Below are 21,978 nucleotides of genomic sequence, written 5' to 3'. Positions count from 1 at the left end.
GGAAACGCTTTGATTTATTCACACTTAATGACAGGTTTCAGAACGGCCGGCCATTTGGGCTTCGCTCGTGTATACATATATAAATGCCGCATTTGGTTTTCCTGGACGAATGGCTCGATCGATTGAGACCCGTTCATGTGCGATTGGGAAGGATTTGATGACAGCATCTCAAGGTCGTCGCGTATTATCTTGGCGCTAGCACTGATAAGAGATGGGGGTGTACAAGACGACGTAGTAATGCTTGCGTCTTTTTTAATACATATTTTACCGAAGAACCTATAATCGGCGTAAGAGCTGCGTGTGTTTCGTATCGGAAGCATTATCTGCCGTTCTTCGGCGATATGTAATAAGGAGACGAGGGGAAGGTCATATAGGCCGAAAGATAGTTGATTATGTATATATAGTGAAACTGCGTTCGCATATGATTCCATAGACTAGCACGTTGTATTATCAGTCAATAAACTACCCAAGTAACACAGCATCTTGGGCTACTATTGGATATTGGACCAATATTGGCAATGCTGGCCCAATGTTAGTCCAATATTGAGCCGGTATTGCCAATATTGGTCCAATACTAGGCCAAGATGCTGTGCTGCTTGAGCTGTCTGTAAAGAAAATGTTAGAAAAAGTTTATTCTTCCGTATAACGAAATCAAATCAAGTCAGAAAAGAAACTGGGTGCATATCGGCATTTCTTGCCTTCAAAATTCCTAAAAGAAAAAGGAAAAAGAGACTCGATGCCGACCTCCGGAGAGAATCACATACGAATTTGTAGGAGATCCCAAATGTATTTTTCTGCTATCACGTATCACACTCATTCACATTAACAGCAGAAGGAGTTTCATCTTCCTACAGTAGCCTCCTCGAACCTTTCACGTAGGAAGACAGACACGAAGAAAGCTCAACACCCCTTTTTCGCCGACAGCTATAAACGTCTCTTTTATTAGTGGCTCCGCCCATCACGGAATATCGACAACTTTCAAAGGAGCATTATATAAGGTTTTTTCTGGGTCGGCCCACAAGCCCAGATTCGCAAACAATAGAGAACCGTTTTCACAACGCCTATACAGAGTGAGAGAGACGCTCCTTCTGAAATGTGCTCAAACAAAAGTTTGTATCTCCTCACACAATGGCAGCACCCGCATGCCCGTTTATCGGCTGCCTCGCATCACGCATCTTTACACTGGACTTTGGCTGCTACCTCGTATTTGAGAAGATGCTACAACCCAAGCAGCACAACACCTTGCCCCAACATTGGATCAATATTGGCGATATTGGTCCAATATTGAACCATTATTGGTCCCGCATTGCCAACATTGGGCCAATATGGCAATATTTATTTATTTGTTTATTTATTTATGGTTGTACCTCAAAGGCCCTGCGGACGTTACATGAGGGAGGGAAGGCAAAAAAGAAGAAAATCACATCAAAGCAACAAGACATTTACAGTGAGTACAATGAGAGCAATGTGCTACAATATGAGAAATCACAAAAAGTGAACCTCAACGTTTACAAACCTAGGTATTGAGAAAGTGTATTCTTGAAGGTTTCAAAATGGTGACCAGCGCCTGGGGAAGAGAGTTCCATTCGGTTATGGTCCATGGAAAAATATTGGATCAATATTGACGATATTGGCCCAATCTTGGACCAATATTGGGCCGGCATTGCCGATATTGGATCCATATTGGACCATTATTGGGCCGACATTGCCAATATTAGACCAATATAGCAATATTGGATCAATATTGGCGATATTGCCCCAGTCTTGGACCAATATTGGGCCGGTATTGCCCAATCTTGGGGCAATCTTGGGCCAGCATTGCCCAATATTGGATCAATATTCGCGATATTGGCCCAATATTGGACCATTATTGGGCCGGCATTGCCGATATTGGTTCAGTATTGGGCCAATATGGCAATATTGGATAAATATATGGTCGGCATTGCCAATATTGGTCCTATATTGGGCCAATTTGTTGTGTTGCTTGGGAAAGCAGAATTCTAACAACGGACGGTGCAATACGAAGTGTTGCTTCGTCCTCTCCGGGATGTAGTACTGCAAACCGGTATGGGTAGATAATAGTGGAGACTGCTACGAGACCGTTGATGTCGTCACCGTGAAGTTATTGTACGTACCGAAACCAATGGCAGCACGCGTGGCTCGAAATCCGATTCGGTGATTGGATACGGCGGATCCACTAACTTCGGGAACCACGTTATCAACTGTCCTAGGAAGTACCGAACGCCGTATTTGTTCTCCTTACGCAACCGTCCCAGTCTTTAAGTGAATGGCTATACTATAGAGACCTCAATTCCAGCAATGTAGAATCAGAGTAGTTATGAGGAAAGTGCATTATAATTATCCATTCAATTACATATATACTAATTTTAATTTTCAACATAATAATATTCAATTTAATACAAACATTCAATCAATTATTGGAATCAACAAATTATATTTGATAATTGTAATGCAGTGTATTACATTGTACACAGAACAATTTGTGAAGGAATGGCATCATTCTCAAGGAGCCTTTAGTCCCGAAAGCGACTAAAATGGTTACACATCCTGTCACCGGCTGTGCTGTACGAGGTTTTCCGTGGGTTTTCCGAAGACTTTGCAGACAAATGTCGGCACAGTTCCCCCTGAAGTCGGCCCAGGACGCATACTAACCCCCATGTCCCCTACTCCTTCCTGTTGTCCTCTCTCCATCTGTCCAGGTCTGTATGCCGCTCTTAGCCGCAGTTGCTTCGCGGCGCTAACACTGAATTAAAAAAAAAAAGACTAATGGTTACGGCAATACATCTACTCCCCTAAAATGACTAAAATAGTTCCCTTTTTCCCTTACATTGTATATTTCTCCAATCGGCTACTCAAAAGGTGTCAAATAAGCTGGGCAGTAAAACAACACGAAGGTCTGCACGACACCTATGCGTTGTTAAGGACAAATTGCCCGTCATAAGGGATAGGTAACGCTAGAATACATCCACGTCGTCGTACATTAATTTAGAACGAGCCAGTGATTACTTGTTCTCTTAGAGCGTTTCGCTATTAGTAGTGCTCTCTCGATACACGATTTCGCATCCTTACAGACAGACAGCGGTGATCGTTCACAGCGTATTACTAACAGTCATTACGCGTTGTGCAAGTACAGAATCTACAGACGTTACGAAACCTCCCCTTATACCTATTTTTGGAGGTTTCCCACAGTGAGAGACCGGGTCCCCTTAAAAAAAAAAAAAAAATGTCGTGCCTCTCTTTTACAATTTACTGCAAATGAATATCCACTTTCGAGGGCCCGATACAGTCGTGGAGCAATTTCAGTTAGGTAACGCAAGAAGCGTATATTTCTTGCGCGACCGCGCAGATGGATGCTGCTGTCCGTTCGACCGAAACGAAGTGGGCGTGGTGGCCCCATAAGACGTGAAAGCCCGCTCTGTTTCGTGAGGGAAAATAGAGTGTCACGTGTTCGTCTGGGCGAGGCACCGCGACGCACCGGTCGCCTGTTACGCGGCCGATATTTTGGTGACCCGTTTTGTCCCTGCCCGGTCATCAATTCGGTCGGAGTCTCCACTTCGTCTATTTCAATTCTAAGACGATGGTCATCGGTCACGGCATTCGTAATTGGGGGAGCGATCGGGATATAAATCTGAGTGCGTCGTTTGCTAAAGCGTGTGTGTTCCAATTGCATTACAGAATGATCTTGCGGTTACATCGCAAAAAAAAAAAAATAAAATAAAATAAAATAAAGAGTTAGAGGAAGATTACGCGCTGACTTGTCTGTAGGTGTTTTATAGCGTTACCGTTAATATATATTTTATAGCGTTGCAGTGTGGAACTATATGAAGCTTCAGGCGCGAGTTATTTTATAAAAGAATGGCTCCATCTTTTTGGGCATTGTGCAAAAGGCATTTAAATGCGGTAGCCTTATAGGGCCATCGTTATGGGAATGTTTTTGGCGAAACTCTTTTTGTAATACTATTAAATTTTTATTCAAAGTCTTTAATCTTTCATGAAATCTTGGTTGTTGAAACTGCCGTCATGTCGTCGAAATTATTTCTGTGGTAGTTACACAGCGTACTCCGAACACAGTCTGGGGCGTGGTGGTAGAGCTGTCACGTGGCTCCATAACATCACGGACGGACATACACCATGGTTGGCCCCATGAAGCTATCGCTTTCATGATATACGTGTAAGTAAAGCATAAACGTGCGCGAAACAGTGTTTTTAGAACACGCGAAAGCAAAGTATAACCATCTTGAGTATATCATCATGATATAACGTATAGTGATATAAAGTATTCCTTGGTGGATACTAACTGCACGTGAACTTCAAATATAGATATGTCAGTGAATGTGAATTTGAGGTAGCTGGAAACGATTGCACTTGGTTATGAGATCCACATCCCGCAGTGTGGTGAAAACGTTGAAAAACGAACTAAAAATGGGAAATCGTGCTGGTACATTCCGGGTTGTTGCGTTTCGTCTACCGTTGACTGAACTTGATTGAACAGCTGTTTAGACTCTCGGCTTGTGCGTCAAATCTCCAGTAATATTATACAATTTTTTCAAACTTGCGCAACTTCCTCCTCTGCATGTACACACACTTTAGGCCTAATGAAAGATGGCTTCTTGAGCACGCAGCAAGCGTTGACTCTCGAGAAGGAAAAAGGAAGGTGCGTGATGCAGGTATTCGTCCGGTGTCCGGCCAGATCGTCGCCCGCCCCCTTCGGCAGAACGCCTCCTGGTCGGCTGCGAGCACCCATAACTCAAACAGCCATGGAGGCTCGTCCATCCGGGTTTTGACTGCTGCATCGTCTTCATGTTCACGCACACACACACAAGCTGTACATACGTTCGAGTAAGCCTGTGCGTATATTCGCAGTCTTCGAATACCGAAGCGAATAATTGTGGATTCGATTTCCGAATCAAATACGGAATTCTGTATTTCAATATCGAATCGAATCGACGCTTTTTCAAAACCGAACAGTACCGAAGCTGCACGCGTAAAAAAATAAAAAATAAAAATAAATAAATAAATAAATAAACAAGTAAAAATAAAAACAAGTCCCTATACAAAATGAGTGCTGCTTCATGTTTTGATCCGTATGAATACGTCGCGTATACAAGCGATATACACGCAAAAAGAGCACAAAGAGGTGATTCACGCAAAAAGAGCAAAAGTTATTTTTTAAAAAAGTTCATCGCACATCCAAAAAGACGGACTGCATAGTGTTACCAGTGGTGTGATGATACTCATACTATGTTTTGTGTTGTCATTAATTAATTAAGTGAAATGAATTAGTGAGTTTTTTAATTATAAGGGTTAGAGCCAAAATGTCAATGAGAAAGTTGTCGCGGGCGATACGACGACACGAAGCCCGTTGATTGCAACTTTGTACCTCTAACGGATCCTTTTTTCCCGGCTTAAAACTGGCTAATTAAAAAATAATAATTAATTTCTTTTAATTAATAGTTTGGGTATCCTCACACCACTGGTAACACTATACAGTCCGTCTTTCTTGGTTTGCGATGAACCATTTTTTTAAAAACTTTGACTCATTTTTCGTGAAACACCCTGTATATACGTACATGTGCTGCATGCCCGGTAGACATAGAACAGCTCTTTAGGTGTTGTTTCAGTACCATTTTAATCAAAGTACACTGTTTAAAAGTATGTATAGAGACGTATATGAAAAATAAATGGGACACTGAGTGTACGCCCTGTAATGCGATCTCCTATGATATACATCATATCTAAAAGCAGCACACTAGACGGCGACGAGAAGACTATAGACAGGACAGGACTATAGACAGTCTTCTCGTCCCCGTCTAGTGCGCCGCTTTTAGATAGGTTGTACCGTTACCAACTACCCCACATAGCGAGTTTAGTTCAATATGATAGCACATAACACACACTATCAATGAGGATCCGAAAGAAAAAGGAATACTCAGAACACAGAACCTGTGGAACATATGTCTAAGAACACACAACACAATATTAGTTAACATGGGAGCACACCGAAATTTCAGTACATAAAGTTACTAAAAAAACCTGTGTTCATGTACTAAGAAACTTAGGTACATAATGTGCTACCAAGGAAGCTAGAGGTAGTTGCTGTTTGAACTTTTTTTTCTTTTTCAGATAATACTTACTTTGAACTGGGGCAAAGTTAGTTGATAACATTAATTCTTAAACGTACCGGCAAACAATTTCACACTTTGGATCCGAATCATAACTACACACGTTAAAGAGTCACACTTACTTAAAAAAAGTCTTTAAAAGCTGCACCTTGAGCGGGAAAGGCGGTGTCAGTAACCGGAGCAGGAATTACCCCCTCGCCTTATGGTGCATCATATAAAGCCGTTAGTCTTCACGACTCGTGGGTGCATGAGCTACGTCTTGTCGGGCATGTCCACTCGGCCTTTTTCAAGAGGGAACATTTACTGCAGAGGTGCGATCACGAGGACCAGCAGAACAACATTTATAATCCTTCCACCAATGAACACCTTAATCATCTACGCCGTGCTCTGAGGCCTGGGATTCTGCAACACCACCGTCTACTTTCCCGACTCCACCCTTGAGCATCACATCCACGCCGGTATACACGATCAAGGTGTGACGCGACACCGTTTAATATCAGCTCGACCGCGCATCGCCAGTCGGTGCTCATCCGGGTCTTTCACACTCCGCGTGCTTAATATATGTGGACATTAAAGTCCAGCACCAAGTTAGGTGAGGCGGGCACGCGGGGAACACCAATTGGGCTTCATTCATCATTGACTAGGTGTATTATCGAGCCGTGCGCTCGTGCGCCTCGGTGGATACGATTCCACCACCCCCGTCTACAAAGAAGAGCGCTTCGTATGGGAGAGAAGGTTCGAAAGCTACCACGTAATAAAAGCACAAAGAGAGAGCGCCAAGCTATAGGGCAGTTTGTAATTAAGAATGTTGAGAGATAAACATCACGGATGTTGGTTGCTGCGTGCCTTGTGGGTCTGGCAACCCGGTGGAAAAGTCAAAAGATGTCGGCGCAAGGTTGATTCTTTCTTTTGGTCTGTCCGCTTTGCTTCTCTTTTGTTCTCTCGTGGAAGGGGGCGTTTGAATAGTGGAGAAAGTGCTCCGCGGTGTCGGTGAGGTTATTGTCGTCGTGGAACGAGCTGGAAGGGCGGTCTTCAGTTTCGTCTGGAAGTTCTAGATATACCGGGTGTCTCAGTTAAACCTCCGGGCTAAATAATTCGCGAACGGGTGCACCAATCGACGAACTTTCTTTTTTACAAGTATCTGTCCGATACCACCTACAAGATGCGCACCGTGTGAATGAGTGGGAGGCGCTCATTATTTAAATAAAAATTCAAATGAGTTTCGTAAAAAAAAAAACGTAACTTCTAAAGCAGGGCGCTGTCGGCATTAAAATGTGTACTACCTCTTTTGGTACCTTCAGTGCGGACATCTTTTAGAGAAAAATCTGCCACCGAAGCGGGTCATTTGTTGGAGTAATTAATTGGCTTCGGTTTACATGTTTTTGTCGCGGCTGGTCGCGGTGAAGCGCAAAAGGACGCTCTTCCACTCCCTTATCCACCAATGAGTTATGTCCTTACACCAATCAATTACACCAATGTATTACGCGTCTTTCAGCTTGTAGGTGGCATCGGACAGATACTTATAAAAAAGAAAGTCCGTCGATTGGTGTTCTCGTTCGCGAATTATTTGGCCCGGGGATTTAACTGAGACACCCTGCATATGAGTCCATTAGAAAACATATTAAGCAGAAGTGGCAAAATGTCCATAGCGGATACAGGGTAGTGACGCTGTGGACCGCTACGGTTCAGTTATTGGCCAAGAAGAGAAAATGTGTCCACGTTTCGCGAAATGCGACTTTATTCTTGTTCTCTGGTCGTTACCTGCGTCCCTGTCACGTGACACTAGCTTCCTCTTCCTCCTTGGTCGCGATAGTTATAAATCATTATTATGTAATTGGGACTACACTTCACGCCGTCTTAGATGACATCGACGTCGTTTAAATCATCCCACAAAGGCGTCATTGGACTAATTCCTTTGTGCCTGCGCGATTGACACTGAACACACTTTTCAGCACTATAACAACTATAGCTTCAGCACATGGGAAGGTGTTCACGAGAACAGTTCTGAAAACATGATAAGCAAATCGCCATGTTTCTGTGAAGCGGGTGACATCACATTGATAAGCTTGGATTTGATAACTTCCTTCGTATCGTTTTCGTAGAGTGCTTCCGACGCACTCAAAGTCGCTATTAACGACAGTGTGAACGAAAATCAAATTGGAATCACGCAAATAGAAAGCTGTGCCCCACATTACCTCGGTATCGGTGTTGTTATCAGAGCGACAGCGTCATGGGGACCCATCAACGTGGACAGCCATGTAAGTCCGTCCGTAGCAGTTGTGGAGAGAGAAGCGATGAAGGAGAGATAACTAACAAACAAGTATCTACAATCACACCGAAACCAGTGTTAGCAACCCTGCAGAGCACTCACATTGATACGCGTTTGGCATAATACTAAAACATATAGGCCATTTACTTTCCTGTCACGAAATTTGCCATAATCATCAAAAACCGTTTCGAATACGTTCACTTTCCAAAGGCGACACCCCGGATGTCATCAACCTCGCTGTGACACATGGATCGAAACCTGTTACACAACCAAATAAAATCCTTAGAAGGCGCACTTTCTACGAAGTATCACTGTGTACCTCGGTCCAAATTTAGCGCCGTACGCCTTCGCGATCGAGAGCCATTCGTTTTAAAGTGTCCTGTCGCGCGTACGTGACAAATAGAGCAGGCGCGTCCGTTCGAGCGACTTCCCGCAATCCGTCTGCGCCGCGAAGCGACTGACCCCATCAATAGCGGAGGAGGTGGCGAGCAAATCGGCTCTGGGTCGCACGGCATCCCCGCCTTGTGTGGTCCGGACACCCCGCTGTGTGCACTCATAGATCACTGGCAGACACACAAAACAGGCTAAGGTACACACGAGAGAGACACCCAGTTGCTGTCGAGGTGTTTCTTTTCGAAAGACAATTCAGTCGCCGCGTCTGGTGCTGCAGTGTTCTTGCACCGATGACTGCTGGAAGGCAGACTGTATGTGAAGGGGAGTGGGAGGCAACGGTAGTTCGATAAATGGATATCATTGCTGCGGCGGGTCATGCCAATTTCGGACACGGAGACGCCATTTCTGTGGATAAGAGAATTTTGTAAAAGTTGCATTGGAGTTTGATTTGCAATTTTCTGGCGCCAAGATATCTGGGATCATGCTGCGCCGTACTAATTATTGTTGGTTTATTGAAGGCTATAGCTGGTTTGATTCATTGCCCATAACGTTGTATCACTGGGTGTGTGTCCACCTCACGTAATGTTATGTATTGGTCAACATACAGTCAATTTTCGAGCCATTGTCAGTGGTTATTTTGCCATAGGTAATGATATCACTTTTACTGAGCTGCGGAACTTTGGGTACCTCCAGGCGAGGGAGTCACCAAATATTCATCTACAGGCGTGCAGACGTGGACAGATGGAGAGAGGACAGCAGGAAGGAATGGGGGGGGGTTAGTATGCGTCCTGGGCCGACTTCAGGGGGAACTGTGCCGACATTCGTCTGGGGAGTCTTCGGAAACCCCAGGGAAAACCTCAGACAGCACAGCCGGTGACAGGGTTCGAACCCGTGTCACCTCCCAGTGTCGGCGTGGAAAGCGATCATCTTAACCACTATGCCACGGGAGCTGGTGGATAAAGGAATTGATAACAGGATAAAACATTGTACTCTAATGCCCGGTTTCACCAAACCTGGTTATCTTTGAACCCACATCAACACACTTGGAAGTTAACAAACGTTACAAACGTTAGTTTATGACGTGACGACTGTTTAAATGACAATTACTCCACTTAGTGAAGCAGAGTTAAGCGCTAAATTCAAGTTAAGAGACCGTTGATCTCGGTTCAAATGTTAATCGGCGTTGGTGAAACTGTTCAGTCTTCGCTTATCGCCCTCGCCATTTTTTTTTTTAAATATGAACAAACTAGCCCAACAACGTCGTGTACTATTGAAACGACAAATATGTAAGCGGCTCAAACAAGGCATTCGTCACAGATTACGTCAGATAAATGTGAAAGGCAATCACTTGCATCGATGTGAGCTCGTATCTCCTCGTCTGACATCACTGCAGGCGTCTCCGCCAGTGAGGCAGCGAGAATGGGGTCACGTGCTTATACGACTGCCAATGGGAACGGCCGTGACACTCACTTCCTCTCACGTCAAGATCTGACGTATACGGGCGTAGAAGGGTGAGGTACGACACGTAGAAGAATGATCGATGAATGAAGATGAATGATGATCAAAGAACGTGATTTAATGAACCAGCTCTACCACACTGCCACAAGACCTTTATCGGCAAAACGGAAAAAGAGACGAGCTTGAGAGGATGAACTGAAAAACTAAGAAACTAAAATGAACAGTACAATCAGTTATTTTGAGGTTAGGTAAGAAAAGAAAGAAAAGAAGAATAAGAAACGAAAGGACACTGTCACACGGCAAATTGAATGACATTCCCGGCGAATGACAGTCGCACCGAATGTCATTCGTTTGTATTGCATCGAGCTACACGAAGCAACAGAATCTCATTCGCATATGATGTCACTGTCGAAAATTAAGACACCTGGGCCGAACATGTGAAGCGTTATACAAGTACATTAGTTCTATGTTTACTTCTTTTACTCGAAATTACAGAAACATGAGATTATTTCACAAAGTCGTTGCATTTTCGACGACGCTTAGTTGACTAAGTATCACGAGCCAAATAAGAAGCTCATCTGCACCACACTCGGCGACTGGAAACGAGGGTATTTCTCCGAAAAACAGCGTTAAGCCTTCCTTCCTCCGTGTCAAGGGGTTATAAATAAAATTCGTGATACAATATCGGAGCACGAACTTTTCATTCCTGTTTGTTCTCCCAACGGTTTATCGTTGTTGTTTTTGCTACCTCTCTCCCAACCGGGGTTATACGCAGTCGGTGGGAGAGGGAAAATCAAACGAGCTTCTCGAACTCATTCGCTGAGCGAATGCCACTCGCGTGTATTGCCATTTGGTTTCACCGTGTGACACGGAACAAATGTCATTCGGCCCAAGCGGTCAGGACATCAACAAAGACAAAGTAAACAATGAATCCCTGGAGAGCAACTTCACAGAGGAAAAATGTATACGCGTATACTGCTGGCACGGGAGACGAGGCTATCTGGAACAGGATCTCGATAAACTTCCCAGCATGACCCCTTTGCTCCCTTCGCCTTCATCTGCAGTGACTATACCTCTTTCCCTTATATGTAGAGCCGCGAACACGGCGACAATTTATCATCTTCCCCCACAGGATACACAGGACACGAGTCGCGGGTTAATTACCCAACTTGTGATCCACTTTCATCGCGCACGGATTAAGAAGGTGTAAAAAAAAAAGTACTCTAGGCTCTCTCGGGAGAAAATGTGCGACCTTGTCAGGCATATTTCAACAAGAAGACATTACCCAAAGCGGCGACATACAGGGGGCGCTGCGCAGGGAGCGGACTAGAAAAGGCTATACTAATTGCTCGCGCGACACCTGGGTTGAGAGTAATTCTCAGTGGAGAACGCCCCCGCTCTTATACGAAAGCAGCCTTTTTGTTGCTGCTATTGTTCTTCCTGAAGGTAATTTCGCGTGGCCTCTCTGAAGAACATAGCCGAATGAAACATGGGATCGGTTAATGAGACCGGGACAATCAGTTGCGTGAGGAAGGAAGAAAGTTCAGAAGGGAAAGAGAAAAGCGAACGGCGCAAGAAACGGTACAAAAACAGAATAAGCGTTCGCTCGCTGTCAAATGAGTTTTTTTTTTTTAATCGCGTTCCGTTTCATACGTCGAGAGTTAGGTAGTGCTTCTTCGCTTTCACCGTGAAGTTGCAACCCGTTTGGAAGTCTCACCTCCTCGCAGTTGCAGTCTCACGGGCAAATTATTCGTATCTTTGCAGGTCTGGGAGCAAAAGAAAAACATTTCCTAATGGCTGAGATTGCTGCTCAGATTGAAGCCAAATTTGTGCATATACTAGGTACAAGGTGCTCTTTATTTTGAAGGTAAGATTGGACAGGATCTCCCAAATTTAGCCTCAGAAAACACCAGGAAGTTAGCCTAATGTTGTTTGTTTTCAGAGAAAACAACTTACATGCTCAGACTGAAGAGAAATTTAGCACATTCAGTAGAAGGTGCATGCTTTTTATTTTGCAAGAAAAATTATGCAGAAACAACTTATAGGAGGAGCTTACGCATAAGTAATACGCACCTACACTCAGTAGGGGGTGCGCTTTATTGTACAGGTGGAACTGGGGGTACAAGAACCCACCTTGGAAACTCTGCTTGAGAAAACACGATGGGGTAAGAGTATAGACGGGTAGAAACCCAGCAATGAAGTGTGAAGGGAATTGCCTTAAGACGAGAGCCGCCGATATCTCGAACACAGCCTGTCTACATCTCCGTCCGAAATTGTGGGAACCTGCGTTCAGCACGACCGGAACTTCGAACTCGCAGAATCAGCAACGCATGGGAAGAACAACAAAGACGCCACTCCCAAACTACCTGATTTATTCCTTGCCATGCTGCAGACCACTTCCCCAAAAGAGCTGCCTGAGATCAAGCTCCCTGCTGTCTGTCTCCCCCTTAAATACCTAACAGAACAGCCAGCGCCCCCACATCTCCCCTTCAAGTTTATTACACAAAAGTTCGGAGGTCCTCGTGAGAAGGAAACTCCATGAGGAATTCTTCCTCGAAAATCCAAGGCGGGACGCCGGGCGGTTCAAGGGGCTGGCGTAGCGCGTCGCGCAGGAGCTCGCGGAGCGCCTCTGTCCGCATGCGATGAAGAACGCTTACAGCAGCCTCCCGGTTGATGGCGCTGAAGGAGGACTCCTCAGCCAGTGTTCGATGCAGGTGTTCCCGCTGGTGAGTGGCCAGGTGACTTTCAGGAAGACGGTAGAGCAGGCACAGCGGTCTTTCTACGGCAGAGAGGAGCAGAAGAGGGTCCGGGGGATGTCCCTTAGCCATAGTTAGTCATCGGAACGGTGGCCGGGTCTTATGCCTGAAGGGGGCGATGCTGAGGAGACCACTTGGAGTGACTAGCCCAAGAAACGGGATAACCGTTGTTGACGATAGTCCATATCGAAGCAGATCTCAACCGGAGCAGGAGGAACCGGGGACAGAGAGCGGGAAGATCCACCAGGCGGCCTTTATGCTGGAGGGACAGTCCTCCCTGGTCCTCGTCGACAGGGGCCTGGAAGAAAGGAAAATTGGCAGCAGTGAAATGGAAGCCTCCCCCACCACCACGAGCCATATCTTGCAAATCCTAAGAAGTAACCGTACTCAAGGTCGGGGGCGGTCTTAAATCCATCCGAAATACCGTCCTGCCGGATAGGCCGCAACATCACCTTATCACCCTGATATCCGCGTGATCGAGGAGAGCGGTATATCAAGTAATAACAACGCACAAGGTTACGCCCACCGCGGCGAACAGCCCGACATCAAAACGCGCCGCCCTTCGCGTGCCATGGATGGTTAAACCACTATCGCATTAGTATAGTCAGGCTGCGGCCTGCAGGTTCCGGAGTGTGACAATTATGCGGACAAGGGCGCTATTAAGGTACCTGAAACTTCGTCGACAGCCCTGCACGGTCCGGATGACTGTCTGCAGGTGCCCACGGACGGGGAGCGACCAGAGTGCGTCTGGTACCGAACACGTCAAGGACTGCAACAGTAGGGTCTACTAACAATTCAAACCCAACAATTCCCAAAAACAAGCCAAGCCAAGTTAGGTAAAAGGCCGGAGACAACCTACCGTGGCTCCCATGCGGGCGACAGAACGAGAGGGCTCCGGAACACCAGGCGTAACCCGCACATTTTGTCAACACTAGTAACGAGATTAGCGAAAACACTAATTTGGATAAGATGGGGAGACTCCGCTGGAACAGGCAGGTTGAGCTAACTGTGCAAAGTACGAGCACTGCCATGGAGACAAGAGCACGAAGCTCCCAGTCTCCAGAAAAGAGTCAAATCTCTAAAGTTACAAACAGGCCTCGCACCTTCACCAGCAGAAAACGGGAAAGGCTCCACGTAGGGCCCCAAATTGTGGAAAGTTACGTCCACCACGACCGGAGCCCCGAACTCGCCCACGGGAAGAACCACAAAGGAAACTTACTCACAACCGACCTGGTTTACTCCTTGCCACGCTGCAGACCTTGCCACGCTGCTTCCCCAAAAGAACTGCCTGAGGTCAAGCTCCCTTCTGCCTCCCCCTTAAATACCTAACGTAACTGAACAGCCAGCGCCCCCTATAGGGGCTACAATGTCGGGGTAACCACCAGCGCCCCCACAAAAAATATCGGCGGCTCTTTCTGAGGTATTTCCCCCTCAAGAGGTAAGAGGTTAGTCATATCTTTTCTTCCATTCTCAGCAAAAAAATAAATAAATAAATAAATAAATAAATAAAAAGCGCTTAGAATGAGCGAGCAAATAAAGTGCTCCAATTGAGCGGAAATTAAGCGTACGTATTCTGTAGGTGGCGCTCTTCATTTTATCTGGAGTGCGACAGGAAGAAGGACCTTGGAAATCTGACCCTAGAAGACACCAAGAGGGTTAGCATTGATTCTTTTACCTTTCTTTTTTCTTTTTGCCAGAAAATAAAGTTGTCAGATTGAGCCGAAATTATGCATACATGCTCAGTATAGATGATGATATTTATTTTGCAGCTGAAATAGGGGACTGGAAGAAGGACCATCGGAATTTGACCCTAGAAAACACCGAGAGGGTTAGTATTAATGTTTTTCAATTTTTGTTTGAGCACATAAAGCTCTCAGATTGAGCCGAAATTAAGCATACATACTCAGTATATAGATGATGCTCTTTATTTTGCATCCAGCATAATGATGATGATGATCTAATAATGAGCTATCGAACACAGCGCAACAATTTCATCTTTATCTACGCGTCTGCTTGCACGCGTTATCAGTGGGTTCATATCAGACAGGTATGTACATGGGATGTGTAGTACACCATTAGGCTATTATCTAAATCTGCATGGTCTTGATCTGCTGGGACGTTTTCGCGGTTCTGCTATCGTTTCTCATCTTGGTAAAGAACATGCGTGTTGAATACTAGGAAGGTACAGAGGGTCGTCTTCTGCAATGTTGCACATGCAGGACACATCAGGTAAAACACTGATGTTTTAGAGGTATTGTCACGCCTTTTCTTTTGCCCCTTTTTTCGCACAAAGAACAGGAGACCTTCCGGAAGCTTGCGAGCCATTGGCTTTTGCGTGATCAGAAGATAAATTGCTCACTGCCGTCCTAACTAAGCCTAACCTAAACGAATGATGCGGTCTCAAAGCTGGCCTGATTCTTTTTCGGAAAGTCTTGCGTGTGCCGGGCGAAAACTAACCTCACCTAACAGCACTCAGAGAACAAGCGTAAGGTGATATGAAATGATAGTATCAGTAGGCAGAAAATCCTGGAAGTCCAAGTAGCGGCAAATATATTAGAATTATAGAAAGCATTCATTGATAATAGTCGAAGGGTCATTCTTCGTATAAATGCAAGAACGTATAAATAGTTCAGGATCCTAGCCTATTCTTAGGCAAGTCTTTTGCTCGCCAGGTTACAATACATCCGCGATTCAGTTTCGTCCTTTGTGGGATGAAGTAGATCGGTGACTGTGAATAAAGCTAAGCGCTGTTATACAGGGGGCATGCACATGTTATGATAAATGTTTTGAGTGACGTGTGCATAGGAGTGCGAAAAAGACACAGAAAATGCACTCCGGTAACATAGGAGTTACTACTCCGTCTCCAGATTCCCGACACTAAGTCCTTGATGACTGCTGCTCGAAGGATGCGCTGTTAATGTAACCATAGAGCCACCCGGCTGTTGGCCCTACCTGGTGTCTCTAATACATTCCGATGATGAAAAAAAAAGTCATCAAAAGTAAAGCGACGTGTAATGCCGTGGGAAATGCGTAGCGCCATCTCTTATGCGAAGCGAGAAGCGTTGAGATAGGAACGCTGTGTGCTATCAAACGCTGCCTTGATAAGGGATTCCTGTCATGCATGTACTCGTGGGTGGATAGCTCAAATGGTTCAGTTCTTGGCTGCTGTGCAGAAGGACCGCGGTTGGAAACGGGATCTCTCAGGCAGGGGCAGCTTTCGCCGCAAGGGTGCAGGCGTGGGTCAGCTCTCATTGGGCGTAATAGGGGTGACAGGAGGTAGCCTAGGAAAGAGGGTGGGTAAGATAGAGGATCGTGAGGTGGCAACGGCAGGGGGTAGCTCGTGGGGGGTATTCCGTAAGTCCCCACGGGTCCCCTGCCGACCCTCCGGTCTGAGGTTCGTCCTGCGGCACACTTTTCACAATGCTCACCGCGGTTATGCCGGGATATTGTCTAGAAAAACGCTCCGAATTTCTCAAACATACCTAGACAACCAGTTTTGACCTGACAACATGACAAAAAGATGAAAGTGCTCATCTGTAGAAGGTGCTGTTTTGTGAAATTGCAGGGAAACCTTGGAAATTTGGCCTTAGAAATCACCGTGTACGTTTTTTTTTTCGTTTACAGCAAAAAATGAGTGCTCAGATTGAGCTGGAATCATGCACACGTACCCAGTAGAAGGTGCTTTTAGTTTGCAGGTGGAGTTGCAGGGGTAGATGAAACTCGGAAGTTTGGCCTTAGAAAACCCAAGGGGTTAGTCTTACCTTTTGTTCACTTTCAGCAAAACAATGAGAGTGCTCAGATTGAGCTGGAATCATGCACATGTACTCAGTCGAAGCTGCTTTTTATTTTCCAGGTGGAGTGGCAGGGATAGAAGAACCTCGGAAATTTGGTCTTAGAAAACCCCAAGGGATACGACGACAGAAAAATAGGCGATGTCAAGTTGCCGGTGATGAGTAGATGAAAGAGTGATATTAAACGGTAGGAGCAACTTATTTATTTACACATGGTAACAAGACTTTCGTGCACGAGACTGCATTTCTTCAGGTTACAAAAATATGAACATGGTACATAGTTTTCGTATGAGGGGGTAACAAGGTGATGGAAAGGATGTCCATCACCTTGTTACCCTCTCATACGAAAGCTCCTTCGTCAACTGTATATATGTTCCTGTACCATGTTCATATTTTTGTAACCTGAAGATGTGCTCTTTATTTTGCAGGTGGAGTTGCATGGGTAGAAGAACCTCGGAAATTTGGCCTTAGAAAACCCCAAGGGGTTAGCCTTACCTTTTTTCCCCATTTTCAGCAAAAAAATGAGAGTGCTCAGAGTGAGCTGGAATCATGCACATGTACTGAGTAGAAGTCGTTCTTTATTTTGCAGGTGGAGTTGCAGAGGTAGGGGGTAGAAGAACCTCGGAAATTTGGCCTTAGAAAACCCCAAGGGGTTAGTCTTACCTTCTTTCCCATTTTCAGCAAAAAAAAAAAAAAAGGTGGGAGTGCTCAGATTGAGCTAGAATCATGCAGATGTACTCAGTAGAAGGCGCTCTTTATTTTGCAGGTGGAGTTGCAGGGGTAGGTGGCAGAAGAACCTCGGAATTTTGGCCTTAGAAAACTCCAAGGGGTTAGTCTTACCTCTTACCCTTTTTTTTCCATTTTCAGCAAAACAATGAGAGTGCTCAGATTGAAGCCTTAGAAAACCCCAAGGGGTTAGTCTTACCTCTCACCCTTTTTTCCCCATTTTCAGCAAAAAAATGAGAGTGCTCAGATTGAACTGGAATCATGCACATGTACTCAGTAGAAGGCGCTCTTTATTTTGCAGGTGGAGTTGCAGGGGTAGGGGGTAGAAGAACCTCGGAATTTCGGCCTTAGAAAACCCCAAGGGGTTAGTCTTACCTCTTACCCTTTTTTTCCATTTTCAGAAAAAAAAAGATGAGAGTGCTCAGATTGAGCTGGAATCATGCACATGTACTCAGTAGAAGGCGCTCTTTATTTTGCAGGTGGAGTTGCAGGGGTAGGGGGTGGAAGAACCTCGGAATTTTGGCCTTAGAAAACCCCAAGGGGTTAGCCTTATCTTTTTCCATTTTCAGCAAAAAAAAAAAAAGAGTGCTTAGATTGAGCTGGAATCATGCACATGTACTGAGTAGAAGGCGTTCTTTATTTTGCAGGTGGAGTTCCAGGGGTAGGGGGAAGAAGAACATCGGAATTTTGACCTTAGAAAACCCCAAGGGGTTAGCCTTATCTTTTTTCCATTTCCAAAAAAAAAAAAAAAAAGAGAGTGCTTGGATTGAGCTGGAATCATGCACATGTACTCAATAGAAGGTGCTCTTTATTTTGCAGGTAGAGCTGCAGGGGTAGAAGAACCTCGGGAATTTGGCCTTAGAAGACCCCAGGGGGTTAGCCTTACCTTTTTTTCCATTTTCAGCAAAAAAAAAAAAAAAAAGATGAGGGTGCTCATATTGAGCTGGAATCATGCACATGTATTCAGTAGAAGGCGCTCTTTATTTTGCAGGTGGAGTTGCAGGGGTAGGGAGTAGAAGAACCTCGGAAATTTGGCCTTAGAAAACCCCAAGGGGTTAGTCTTACCTCTTACCCTTTTTTTCCCCATTTTCAGCAAAACAATGAGAGTGCTCAGATTGAGCTGGAATCATGCACATGTACTCAGTAGAAGGTGCTCTTTATTTTGCAGGTGGAGTTGCAGGGGTAGAAGAACCTCAGAATTTTGGCCTTAGAAAACCCCAAGGGGTTAGCCTTACCTTTTTCCCATTATCAACAAAAAAATGAGAGTGCTCAGAGTGAGCTGGAATCATGCACATGTACTCAGTAGAAGGTGCTCTTTATTTTGCAGGTGGAGTTGCATGGGTAGAAGAACCTCGGAAATTTGGCCTTAGAAAACCCCAAGGGGTTAGTCTTACCTCTTACCCTTTTTTTCCCCATTTTCAGCAAAACAATGAGAGTGCTCAGATTGAGCTGGAATCATGCACATGTACTCAGTAGAAGGTGCTCTTTATTTTGCAGGTGGAGTTGCAGGGGTAGAAGAACCTCAGAATTTTGGCCTTAGAAAACCCCAAGGGGTTAGCCTTACCTTTTTCCCATTTTCAGCAAAAAAATGAGAGTGCTCAGAGTGAGCTGGAATCATGCACATGCACATGTACTGAGTAGAAGGCGTTCTTTATTTTGCAGGTGGAGTTGCAGGGGTAGGGAGTAGAAGAACCTCGGAAATTTGGCCTTAGAAAACCCCAAGGGGTTAGTCTTACCTCTTACCCTTTTTTTCCCATTTTCAGCAAAAAAATGACAGTGCTCAGAGTGAGCTGGAATCATGCACATGCACATGCACATGCACATGTACTGAGTAGAAGGCGTTCTTTATTTTGCAGGTGGAGTTGCAGGGGTAGGGGGTAGAAGAACCTCGGAATTTTGGCCTTAGAAAACCCCAAGGTGTTAGTCTTACCTCTTACCCTTTTCTTCCCATTTTCAGCAAAAGAATGAGAGGGCTCAGATTGAGCTGGAATCATGCACATGTACTCTATAGAGGGCGGTCTTTATTCTGCAGATAAAATTGGACACTAACAGGGACCACCGTTATTTGACCTCCGAAAACATCACGTTGTTTGCCATTATAGCGGGAAAATAAAAAGTGCTCATGTCGTTCTAGAATTGAGTACAGTTAGTGTGTATCACCCTTTAATTTTAGCGCAAAACTGACGGCAAAGGACCTTCAAATTATGATGTGAAAAAAAAAAACAAAAAAAAAACAGCAAGTGGTTAGGCTAAATTTTTACTATTCTTAGCGAAAACATAAAGTGCTCAAAGCCTTCTAGAATTGACCACAGAAGAACCAGATCAGGTTATGAGCCCTAATTGGTGGCGAAGAGAACCTTCGATTTCCCATTATTAGCGAAAAAATAACAGTACTTGTATTGAGTTGAAAATGAGCAGTTATACCCAATGTTCTTTATTTTGCAGATGGAATGGAATGAGGCGTAACGGCGGGTCTTCGGAATTCGGCAGGAGAAATTGTGAAAACTTCACGCAGAGTGTCAATTCCTTTGGAATGATTATTCAATTCATTGATGAGATTAAAATTTGTTTTCGCTTTGGTCCAATGTTTATTAAAGTTCTGATATAAAGCATGTGGTCCTGAAGAAAGAGTTCAAAACCGGATGGAAGGGAGTCTGAAAAGGTGAGCGGCGTTTGCGTACATGGTTTACAGAATTTAATACTAAGCGACGCTGCTCTTACGAAAGTGCTGGTAACAGCGTTTTTTTTTTCAAACACCGGCAGGGTCATAACCAAATATCGCCTAACGTCTCTGTCGTTACTGAATTGCAGCGCCTCATGCGGTTAAAAAGGTGCTGAAACGTCTGCAAAAAACGGCTCCCAAAAATGGACTCGTCCGGGGAGGGTAAGGACACCCCTTGGACGAGTCCATTAATGGACTCGCCCGGACGAGTCCATTCCATTTCAGTCACCTTGAATGACCTTGAACGACCTCTATTTGACCTCTATTTGACCTCTAAAACGACCTTTTGAAAACGCTTCATTTCGTCGAAAAATGGACCAAAGGAATTTGACCCAAATGACCTTGTTTGACCTTGTTTGACCTTGTACGACCTTGTTTGACCTCTAACGTGGCCTTGAATTAGTTCCGGACGTCCCCGCTAGGGGCGCTAAATATTTTGACGGAAAAAAGTGATTTGGGTGAAGATTGACGCTAAATGTGGCGATTCTACTGAGCACATTAATGGACTCGTCCAAGGGGGAGTTCTTTACCCCCCTGCTGGAAGAGTCCATTTTATCGGGTCTATCCAATAATTTGTGCCGGATTTTCATTAGAGGGCGCTGCAGGTTCGTAACAATGTTATATCTGCATAAAAAGTTACAAACTTTGAAAACTGATATTACTTATACCAGCTAAATACGACCGCTGTTAATTATATTAAATTCTCCAAATTACTACAGCAAACACTTCACTCCGGCGTCCTTACCATCGTAATAAGGGGATTTGTGTTCAATGTTAGTGCAAGATATACAGTGCCCTGTTAGCTGCAAATAACATATCTAGATTTGCATATCCTGATCACCAGTCTTCATTGCGCACCATTTCTTCAGGACCACATGCTTCACGCCGCCCACCTGAATATATTCAACACTGGAGCACATTGCACTAAATTTTTTATCACATTAATGCGACTGAATAGCGATTACAAAGTTTGACCATCACTACATTGGCATGAAGTTTTGATGTTTCTTTAGGTAAAGTTTCGAATTTCGTCGAACCTCCGTCTTGCTGTCCAGTTCCACCTGCAAAATAAAGACAACCTTCTACTTAGTATGTCTGCCTATTGTCAGCTCATTACGAGCACAATTTTTTTATTTTTTATTTGCTGGAAATGAGAAAAACGTATTTGAAGTATAAAACGTATTTGAAGTATAAAACGTATTAACGTAACCTAACCTGTTATCTTCCGTGGCCAAATTTCCAAGCTTCTTGTTCCTGTTCCACTCCTCCTGCACAAATGAAGGGAAGCTTCTTCTGAGTATATGTGCTTATTGTCAGCTCATTATGAGCACATTTATGCTTTGGCTGAAAGTGAAGTAAGGCTAACCTGTTGTCTTCTTGAGGCCAAATTTCAAAGGTTCTTGTTCCTGTCCCATTCCTTCTGCACAAATAAAGAGAGAACCTTCAACTGAGTATGTGTGCTTATTTCGAGCTCATTTTGAGCATATTTATTCTTTTGCTAAAAGTGAAGTAAGGCTAACCTGTTGTCTTTTGAGGCCAAATTTCCAAGGTTCTTGTTCCTGTCCCATTGCTCCTGTACAAAAGAAGACAACCTTCTACTGAGTATGTGTGCTTATTTTCAGCTCATTATGAGCATATTTATTCTTTTGCTGAAAGTGCAGTAAGGCTAACCTGTTGTCTTCTGAGGCCAAATTTCCAAGGTTCTTGTTCCTGTCCCATT

The 21,978-nt window shown here is 44.6% G+C and overlaps 4 long non-coding RNA genes across 4 annotated transcripts; 2 read left to right on the top strand and 2 right to left on the bottom strand.

Moving 5' to 3' along the window:
* Window positions 1–12,618: 12,618 nt before the first annotated feature.
* Window positions 12,619–14,297, bottom strand: LOC135370398 (uncharacterized). Its single transcript, XR_010415329.1, has 2 exons — window positions 14,239–14,297; window positions 12,619–13,317 (listed from the first exon to the last, which is right to left on the bottom strand). It is a non-coding gene; the product is annotated as an uncharacterized LOC135370398 (long non-coding RNA).
* Window positions 14,298–17,250: 2,953 nt separating this feature from the next.
* On the top strand, window positions 17,251–17,641 carry LOC135371235 (uncharacterized). The gene is made up of 3 exons (XR_010415539.1): window positions 17,251–17,294; window positions 17,400–17,462; window positions 17,577–17,641. It is a non-coding gene; the product is annotated as an uncharacterized LOC135371235 (long non-coding RNA).
* Window positions 17,642–18,545: 904 nt separating this feature from the next.
* LOC135370771 (uncharacterized) lies at window positions 18,546–19,094 on the top strand. Its single transcript, XR_010415448.1, has 4 exons — window positions 18,546–18,590; window positions 18,705–18,760; window positions 18,864–18,919; window positions 19,034–19,094. It is a non-coding gene; the product is annotated as an uncharacterized LOC135370771 (long non-coding RNA).
* A 2,155-nt stretch (window positions 19,095–21,249) lies between these two features.
* LOC135370160 (uncharacterized) lies at window positions 21,250–21,681 on the bottom strand. The gene is made up of 3 exons (XR_010415232.1): window positions 21,625–21,681; window positions 21,474–21,526; window positions 21,250–21,319 (listed from the first exon to the last, which is right to left on the bottom strand). It is a non-coding gene; the product is annotated as an uncharacterized LOC135370160 (long non-coding RNA).
* Window positions 21,682–21,978: the final 297 nt, after the last annotated feature.

Source organism: Ornithodoros turicata, chromosome 10 (assembly GCF_037126465.1).
Source record: "Ornithodoros turicata isolate Travis chromosome 10, ASM3712646v1, whole genome shotgun sequence".
NCBI lineage: Eukaryota > Metazoa > Arthropoda > Arachnida > Ixodida > Argasidae > Ornithodoros > Ornithodoros turicata.
Note: the sequence above shows the minus strand (reverse complement) of the source record. Positions and strands in the feature narration are given on the sequence as shown.